A 9,729-nucleotide genomic window follows, 5' to 3' on the forward strand; every position below is an offset into this window, starting at 1 on the left:
ATGTTTAGAGATATTTCCAGATAACTTTCTAAAAGATTTGAAGCAATTCACACTTGCACTAGCAGTTTAATTATTTAATTTATTGATTGATTTTTAACAAGCATTTTAAATGCTTGCTATAAGCCAGACACTGTATAAAGGGCTTAACAAATATTAACTCATATAATCCAGTACATGAGGGTTCCCATTTTTGTGTATGCTTACCATCACAGTATGTTATTAATCTTTTGCATTTTTTCCAGTCTAATGTGTGCAAAATGGTGTCTCATTATTAAATTTGCATTTACTTGGCTATTACTGAGGCTGAGTATCTATCTACCTACCTATCTATCTATCTATCCAGTCTAATTATATTTCCTCTTTAATGAACTGTCCATTTATATTCTTTGCCTTTCTATTGGATGTTTATATTAATGAGACAAATTAAATTGAGAGAGTTTGGGTGAGTGGTTGAGATCAACAAAATTTAATAGCCTTTAAAATAGATCATAAATCTCAAATTAAATAATTCTGTAAACACAATGAGAAATCAGATGCTATTCAACTATACTAAGATATTCTCTGCCCTTATCCATAGCCAGTACATATGCACTAGAATACGATCAGAAGAAATGCTTGATATTTTAGTGACAGAATATGCGACTATTTTATAGTCTGAGAAATCAGGAAAATTTTCCTAAGAAATCATTTATGAAGTAAAAGATTATGTTTTACAGGTATCTAAAATGTGCAAATGTGACTAGATCAAACTTGAAAAGATCTGGAAAAAAACTGGGAGGGAAAATCTTTACGTTTACAGATCAAGAAACTGAGTCTTCTAGTAATACATCTGACTAGTGACATTCAAGTGGAAAGAATCTTAGATTAACAGAAAGTAGAAGATCTTAACTGCTTTGAGCCTTTGTTTCCCATCCCTAGAACTGGGAAAATATTATAGTATGAGGTCTTCTTGGCTGACAGCAGGGTTGGGAAGATCAAATGAGACAATGGGGGTTTAAGTGTTAGAAAATTCTAACCCGGCATTGTTTTATGGTAAAACGAAGTCTAGAATCCAGGTGTTCTAGCTCATTCTCTTTGTTCAGCACTGTGCTGCCTGATCCAGGAAGTTCTCTCATAGGCATTTTGTAGATCCTGGACAACTTAGGCCCAGGCATGCCAAATACTTCTTCAGGTAGTCTGCAGTTCCTATGAACCTAAAAATCCTCCAATTTACAGATACCTAAATTTTTTCTTTACTCAGGGCTCAGCAACAGAGGTAATAGTCAAAACAAGCATCTAATATTTTTAGCTAAAAAGTGCCAGATGGGAAATAACTCCTTTCAAGAGGAAAATTCAAGTCTGAGTGTTCGCTCACGCTCCAAACATATTGCTTCTTTCCACCATCACCCTGCTACCTCACAAAAAGCACTTAGATGATGACAATGCAAAAGTTCCAACCCTGCCAAGAATAAGTTAGGCTACGCCAAAATGGATAATAGTAATGCAAGGCCACATAATGAACTGCATCTGATGATAGGCTCATAAGCTGTTCCCAATAATAAATGGTTTTTATTAATGAGAATTCAGGGAAATGCAATTATTTTCAAACTCCTAAACTACAAAGATGTCAGATTTTTGTTATATATGTAGTCTGATCTATGACTCTGATTCATTATTTTAAAATCTATGATATGCATTTTTTCTGCTGTAATTTCTGAGGACAGAAGTTTGCAAATAAAAAATCTGTAGAGTTTAACTATACAGCGGAATGACCCTCTTAACTTCTGAAGGTCAAAATGCATTTTAAGGTAAAATATTAACGGTAAATATATTCTACTCAGAGGTATGAAAGGTATTTCATTTACTATGTTTACCTTAAAAAGCCTGTGTCAGTCCTTGTTCTGGGTAAAACGGAGTAAGAAATTTTCACTCTGTCTCTCCTACTGAAATGCAGCTAGAATCTCAATACAAAGCATGCAGAAGCCCTCTGAGGACTCTGAAAAATAACAAGAGCAGGTGGATTGGAGAAGGAAACCATAATGTGAAGTACCACTGAACTGGAGGGGAGTCTCCCATTTCATTTTCTTCTGGTGGTTCCCAGGCTGGACTCAAAGGAAATTTGAACCCTGTAACTACTCACTATGTGTAGACAGAAAGTGTGCCAAGGGAAGGCCTCTGTCTCTGATCTGAGGAGTGACAAAGGAAGCTCTGAGGGGTCAGAAAGAGTGAAGGAAAGCCCCTATATTTTTGTTTCATCCATCCTCCCCTGTTCTAGCCCCAGGCATTCCCATGGAAGTGGGAACAGCAATAAAATCAATATTTGAGCAGGCTCCAAAAACTCTAAAGGATGCAAACCCTTCTCTCTGTCTGGAGGAACTGTGGTCCCCAAAGTATGAAGAGAATCTTTACCACTTTTTTTTCTCTCTCCATCCTCTCAACACTTGGTCTCAAACGCAGTCACAATTATTAACAGTGTGCAACAGAGTGGGAGAAATAAAACCCTGGTTTTCTAGCTAGAGAGTAGGGAAGTGGGGATCCTGTGAGGTGAAAACTCACTGAGGTAGTAGAGAGGAAGACGTCAAGGGGAGTTATTCTAGGAATGTAATGTTCAAACATTAATTAAAGATTAGAGAATAAAAAGATTTAAAAAAAAAAAGCTTTCCACTTTTCAACATTGAGTATGATGTTGGCTGTAGGTTTATCATATCTGGCCTTTATTATATTTAGGTATGTGCCCTCTATGCCCACTTTGCTGAGAGTTTTTATCATAAATAGATGTGGAATTTTGTCAAAAGCTTTTTCTGCATCTATTGAGATGTTAATATGATTTTTAATCTTCAATTTGTTAATGGGATGTATCACCTTCATTGATTTGCAGATATTGAAACATTCTTGCATCCCTGGAATAAATCCCACTTGATCATGGTGAATGATCCTTTTACTGTATTATTGAATTCAGTTTGCTAATATTTTGTTGAGGATTTTTGCATCTATGCTCATCAGTGATATTGGCCTGCAATTTTCTATTTTGGGATCTCTTTGGTTTTAATATCAGGGTGATATTGATCTCCAGAATGAGTTCAGAAGTGTTCCTTCCTCTGAAATTTTTTGGAATAGTTTGAGAGGATAGGTGTTAACTCTTCTTTAAATGTATTGTAGAATTTACCTGTGAAGCTATCTGGTCTTGAATTTATGTTTGTTGGGAGGTTTTTTTTTTGTTTTTTTTTGTTTTTTTTTTTTTACTGGTTCAGTTTCATTACTGAAAATCAGTCTCTTCATATTTTCTATCTTTTCCTGGTTCAGTTTTGGAGATTGTACATTTCTAGGAATTTATCCATTTCTTCTAGATTGTCCATTTTATTGGTATACAACTGTTTGTAGTGATGTCTTACGATCCTTTGTATTTCTGTGGTGTCAGTTTTAACTCTTCTTTCATTTCTGATTTTATTGGGGCCCTCTCTCTTTTTTCTTGTTGAGTCTGGCAAAACGTTTATTAATTTTGTTTATCTTTTCAAAAACCAGCTCTTAGTTTCATTGAGCTTTTCTGTAGCTTTTTAAGTCTCTACTTCATTAATTTCCACTCTGAATTTATTAGTTATTTTCTTCTACTAACTTTGGATTTTGTTTCTTCTTTTTCTAGTTCCTTATTTAAGTGTATGGTTAGATTATCTGAGATTTTTGTTTCCTGAGGTTGGCTTGTATCACCATAAACATTCCTCTTAGAATTGCTTTTGCTGTGTCCTATAGGTTTTGGATCACTATATTTCCATTTTGATTTGTCTCCAGGTATATTTTGATATCTTCAAGTGACCCATTGATTGTTTAGTAGCATATTGTTTAGCCTCCATGTGTTTGTGTTTTTTGCAGATTTTTTTTTTCCTTGTGGTTGATTTCTAGTCTCATACCTTTGTGGTTGAAGAAGATGATTGATAGAGTTTCAATCTTCTTAGATTTATTGAGACTGGCCTAGTATGTGAACCATACTGGAGAATGTCCCATGCACACTTGAAAAGAATGTGTATTCTGCTGCTTTTAGATGAAATGTCCTATATACACCTACTAAGTTCATCTGGTCTAATGTGTCATTTAAGGCCAGTATTTCCTTGTTGATTTTCTGTCTGGATAATCTGTCTGTTGACGTAAATGGGATGTTAAAAGTCCCCTACTATTATTGTATTACTGTCAATTTTCCCCTTTGTGTTTGTTAATATTTGTTTCATGTATTTAGGTGCTCCTATGTTGGGTGCATATATATTTACAATTATATCCTCTCATTGGATTAATCCTTTATCATGTAATGTTCTTCTTTGTTTCCTATTACAGTCTTTGTTTTAAAGTCTATTTTGTCAAATATAAGTATTGCTACCTCAGATTTATTTTTGTTTCTATTTGCATGGAATATGTTTTTCCATCCCCTCACTTTCAGTCTGTGTGTGTCTTTAGATCTGAAGTGAGTCTCTTATAGACAGCATATATATGGGTCTTGCTTTTTATCTATTCAGCTACTCTATGTCTTTTAACTGAAGCATTTAGTCTATTTACACTTAAAGTAATCATTGATAGAAATATACTGAGTGTCCTTTAATTATTTGTTTTCTGGTTGTTTTTGTAGTTCTTTTTGTTCCTTTCTTCTTCTTTTGCTCTATTCTCTTGTGATTTGATGATTGTCTTTAGTGTTATGTTTGGATTTCTTTCTCTTTTTTTCTATTTCATTATAATTTTTTGGTTTGTGGTTACCATGAGGTTCATATATAACAAAATATTTATTTTAAAAAATATGGAATGTTTCATGAATTTATGTCATCCTTACACAGGGTCCATGCTAATCTCTGTATCATTCCAATTTTAGTATTAGATATGTGCTGCCAAAGTGAGCACAGCATTGCATAATTTTAAACAATAAAAATCACAAAGCCAAAAGAAAAGAATGGAAGTTGCATCACTCATTCTAAAATGTTGTAGACACCTCATGGTGTATCTTCTTCAATAACTGAAATCTCATATATCTTTCTATGGACTCAGATTTCTACAATACTGATTAAGGATTATAAAAACAAATTCTCTAATTCTCTATTAACATATCAATATATAAATGTTAATGCTATCCATTATTGACAATTGTATTTAGGATGTCAACAAAATTATCCCTTCTAATTTTTTTTAAAAAAAGAGAAATAGTGGAAAGGCATATTCTATGGCTTTGTGTTATAGGAAACTCTTTATCCAGAACTATCTCCTTTACACATTATATTTATAAAAACTGAGACCAAAATTTACAGTAAGAAAGATTTGAGCTTTCTTTAACTTAATTCAATTCCCATGAAAACCAGATAAGAAGGAAAGATCAGAGATATAATATATATATATGTTTAATTGTTTCTTAAAGAAAGCACTGTTGGAATTTCAAATGAGCAATCTTCAATGCTCTTTGAGATTTGAAGAAATCAACCAATACTTAAACTTCTATATATTACTGTGGTAGTCTTTTTGATGTGTCAGTTTGGCTAGTCTCCAGTTATTCTTTCAAACACTATTTTAGGTGTTGCTGTGAAGATTTTTGTAGATGGGATTAAAATCCATAATCAGTTGACTTTAGAAATGGAGATTATTTTAGATAGTTTGGGCAGGCCTGATTCAATCAGCTGAAAGAGGCTAAAAGCAGAGCTGAGGCTTTCATAAGAAGAAACTGTGTGGACAACAGCTTTATCCTGTGCCTGAGAGTTCCAGCCTGACCCTCCTGACAGCCTGCCCTACAAGTTTTAGACATGCTTAACCAGCCCCCCAAATGGTATAAGCCAGTTCCCTGCAATAAATCTCTTAATTTATATTTCCTACTGATACTGCTTCTCTGGTTTAATCCTGATTTATACAGTTACCTGGATTATAATTTCAAACAACATTAACCAAGGAAATATAGTTAATATTACCAAACTGTGTTTCCTAACCTTCATGAAAATATTGTTATATCTTACGAATTAATTAAACTCAGAGTTCATGTTTCACTGCTAGAAGGTATCCTGTCAGTTTTGTGAATATTTATTATAGCTAGAGTCTGATTTTTCCTGGGTCAGCTTCAATCATTTTGTTTGTTAGAGTATGGAACCTTACTTGTTTTCATGTATAGTACTTTTGATGTTTATATAAATGTGTGTATACTGTTAGTACAGGAGTGTAAAAATATAAACAAGAGGACTGACTTTACTGGCAACCATAGTTCTTAAATACATATGATGGAAATTTTTGTTTGAATAAAGCAGTATAGAAACTAGGTATTTTGCTACCTTTCAAAAGCGAAATGTGGCAACCCACCACCATCTCTAACTCCACCATATAGACAGAGGTATTTTGCTTATAAGATGTCCTCCAAGAAGAGTTTGACCAGAAATACTTCAGTGGTCTCCTTGGAATTCTTTTCATTTTTGTTTATGAAACAATCATTTTCATGCCTCAGGGCCTATGGTGTTAGAAGTGGTAATATTACCCATCCAAAACATAGCTAACTCTTTTCTAAGCATTTAACAATGGATAATGGAGCAATTTAGTGAGGTTTTCACTTCTCTTGTTTCCAGATTGTTTCCATTTTTAAATTAACCTCATTTTATTTTATTATTTTATTTTATTTATTATTATTATTTTTAACATCTTTATTGGAGTATAATTGCTTTACAATGGTGTGTTAGTTTCTGCTTTATAACAAAGTGAATCAGCTATACATATACATATGTACCCATATCTCCTGCCTCTTGCATCTCCCTCCCACCCTCTCTATCCCACCCCTCTAGGTGGTCACATAGCACCGAGCTGATCTCCCTGTGCTATGCGGCTGCTTCTGTTTTATATTTGGTAGTGTATATATGTCCATGCCACTCTCTCACTTCGTCCCAGCTTACCCTTCCCCCTCCCCGTGTCCTCAAGTCCATTCTGAATGGTCTGCATCTTTATTCCTGTCCTGCCCCTAGGTTCTTCAGAACCAGTTTTTTTCTTTTTTAGATTACATATATGTGTCTTAGCATACGGTATTTGTTTTTCTCTTTCTGACTTACTTCACTCTGTATGACAGACTCTAGGTCCACCCACCTCACTACAAATAACTCAATTTCGTTTCTTTTTATGGCTGAGTAATATTCCATTGTATATATGTGCCACATCTTCTTTATCCATTCATCTGTCGATGGACACTTTAACCTCATTTTAAACAGTGGATTTTTTTTTTTTTTTTTTTTAGTTCTTTAGTTAAGTTTGTTTGTTTGTTTTTTGTTTTTACTTTCCATCATAAGCACATTTCCAAAGTTACATCCTGGTTGAACACCCTCTCAACAGCATTTTTTTTTTTTTTTGGAGCACATGGTTCAGAAGGATAAACCCAGTCTACACTGATGAGGGGAGGATGACAGTAAGTCTTCCGACTCACTGAGTTGTTTTCCCCCTTTTCCCAGTATTAGCTCTGGGCAAGATTTTATAATGCAAGCCAAAAAGAATTTATACTACCTTAACCCCTATGGGCCATATTTCTGACTTGGTGTAGTGATGAAATTTGATCAGGATTTTGAGCTCTAGAGTTTTCATTACAGAGCTAAAAAACAGCCTTGAGATCAATGCTGGAGGACACTGGGTGACTGGTATGAATAAATCTTGTCGTGGTATATTGATAATGTACACTACTGAATATACAGAATTTAATATTAAGGTATTGTGGCTGGATTTTCAAATTCTGTTGTTAGAATATTATCAATACTGCTATAAGCTATTTTTCAAAATAAGAGCCATCATTTTATTAACATTAGTAACTGTATTTTGTGCTTCAGGGCACTAGCTGATTGCCTTTGGGGCCCAGAGGGATACTGTTACCTAAACTGGGAAGATAAAATTAATTAATAGGATAGTGGGCTTTTTCATCCAACTCTGAAGCTTGCCGGATTTTAAGTATAGCCAGAAGCAGAATATTCAAGTGAACAACTTAACAGATTCAGTGGGATGAATTTGATGTTGCTATTAGGGACAACTGACTTCCGTGTACACATTTTTTTTATTGTGTCTTCAGTTTGCAGAAACAGGATAGCACTGGGGAGACCTATAAGATACATTTTCCAAGATATTCTAAGAACTGCTTCTTTCAAAAATTATTAGCTTATCTTCCATGTACTCTATAGCTATTAGAGTCTTTTAAAACAACTTTTCAATTATAAGGGTGAGACGAAACTGGCAAGAGTCAAACTCCATTCTTCCCTGGTCCTCTACTCATATCTAAACTATTTCAGGCAATAGATATGTTCTTTTATTTTGGAACACATGAGCTCTTTGAAAATATTTATTTTTGAGTAGAATGGCAGAGAACAGTAGTGTCAAGGAATTTATAAAAGTTAGACATCTCTTGCCAGAAAGACAAGGTGTCCCAGAGGAGTTTGGCTTGAATTGAACCTCAAAAAAAAAAATGATAAGAACTGGGCAGCACAGGAGATAAAAAATTATAGTTTCTTTCAGCATTGTGGTCACAAACTTACTCTACAATGTATCAGGCTGTGTATTTTAGACAATAGAGGGTCATCAAATCTTTGAAAAACTAGAGAATAATTGCTCTCCTTATTAGTATTCAAATCAAAATGAAGAACTATCTATGGAGTCTTTCACTTCCAATTAAGATTAAGTAATTATCACACAGGGAGATCAGCTCGGTGCTTTGTGACCACCTAGAGGAGTGGGATAGGAAGGGTGTGAGGGAGACGTAAGAGGGAGGAGATATGGGGATATATGTATATGTATAGCTGATTCACTTTGATATAAAGCAGAAACTAACACACCACTGTAAAGCAATTATACTCCAATAAAGATGTTTAAAAAAAAATTAAGTAATTTTCAGAAGGCTAACATTCTTAATGTGAACACCCAAGAAAACCAGGTAAATTATAAAAATCATATTTTAAAGGCATTAGAGAGCTGTGAATGCAAGGAAGATTATAGGGACTAAGCATTCAGAGAAAATATTTAGGAAAATATTCAGAGATGAGCTCAGAATTTTCAGCTGTCTTTTCCTGGAAGCATGTGATAATTTTGAGTGTGATCTAGAGCTTGAGAATCTGGACTTCCTTCAGAGAGAAAACCAATGAGAAGGGACAAATAAACCAATGGAGTTTTTAGCAGTCATCCAGGGCTGGAGACTTAAATTACCTCAAACACATGGCCAGTTTCTTAGAGCATAACTTAATTTATAGATTGGCAGAGTAAGTATTTAAAGAACCAAGTTGGAAATGTTATTGAATTTTTTACTGAATACTGAAATTTTACTGAATATTGCAGTCTCTCTGCTGGAGGAAAGGTCTATGAAACAATTTTTAGAGGTACTGGACATAGTGGTGAACTGACACTACATTCTTCCATTAGCTCTTCTTTCTGGGAATATTTGCTTATTCTGAACACAGCCAGAGAGGACTTCCCTATTGGTCCAGTGGTTAAGACTCCATGCTTCTGCTGCAAAGGGTACAGGTTCCATCCCTGGTCAGGGATCTAAGATCCTGCATGCTGCATGGCATGGCCAAAAAAAAAAAAAAGAGAGACAGAGAATACAGCTAGAGATACAGAATCCAGGGCTGGTCCCCGGCAGAGAGTTCTTGGAAAACCAAGAAACAAGCAAGAGTTTTGTCAATCAAACACAGAGCCAGATTTCCTCATAATTGCTATTCAAAAGCTGCACAGGACAAGACTAAGCTGAAAATCTCTGAAAAGCAGGGCAAAAATCCCAACAGTCTTCCAGAG

At 34.7% G+C, this 9,729-nt stretch overlaps 1 non-coding gene across 1 annotated transcript; it reads right to left on the reverse strand.

Annotated features, from left to right (window-relative positions):
• Nucleotides 1-4,750: 4,750 nt before the first annotated feature.
• Nucleotides 4,751-4,857, reverse strand: LOC133079072 (U6 spliceosomal RNA). Its single transcript, XR_009698036.1, has one exon. It is a non-coding gene; the product is annotated as a U6 spliceosomal RNA (small nuclear RNA).
• Between the last annotated feature and the right edge of the window lie 4,872 nt (nucleotides 4,858-9,729).

This window comes from Eubalaena glacialis, chromosome 1 (genome assembly GCF_028564815.1).
Source record: "Eubalaena glacialis isolate mEubGla1 chromosome 1, mEubGla1.1.hap2.+ XY, whole genome shotgun sequence".
Taxonomy (NCBI): Eukaryota; Metazoa; Chordata; class Mammalia; order Artiodactyla; family Balaenidae; genus Eubalaena; species Eubalaena glacialis.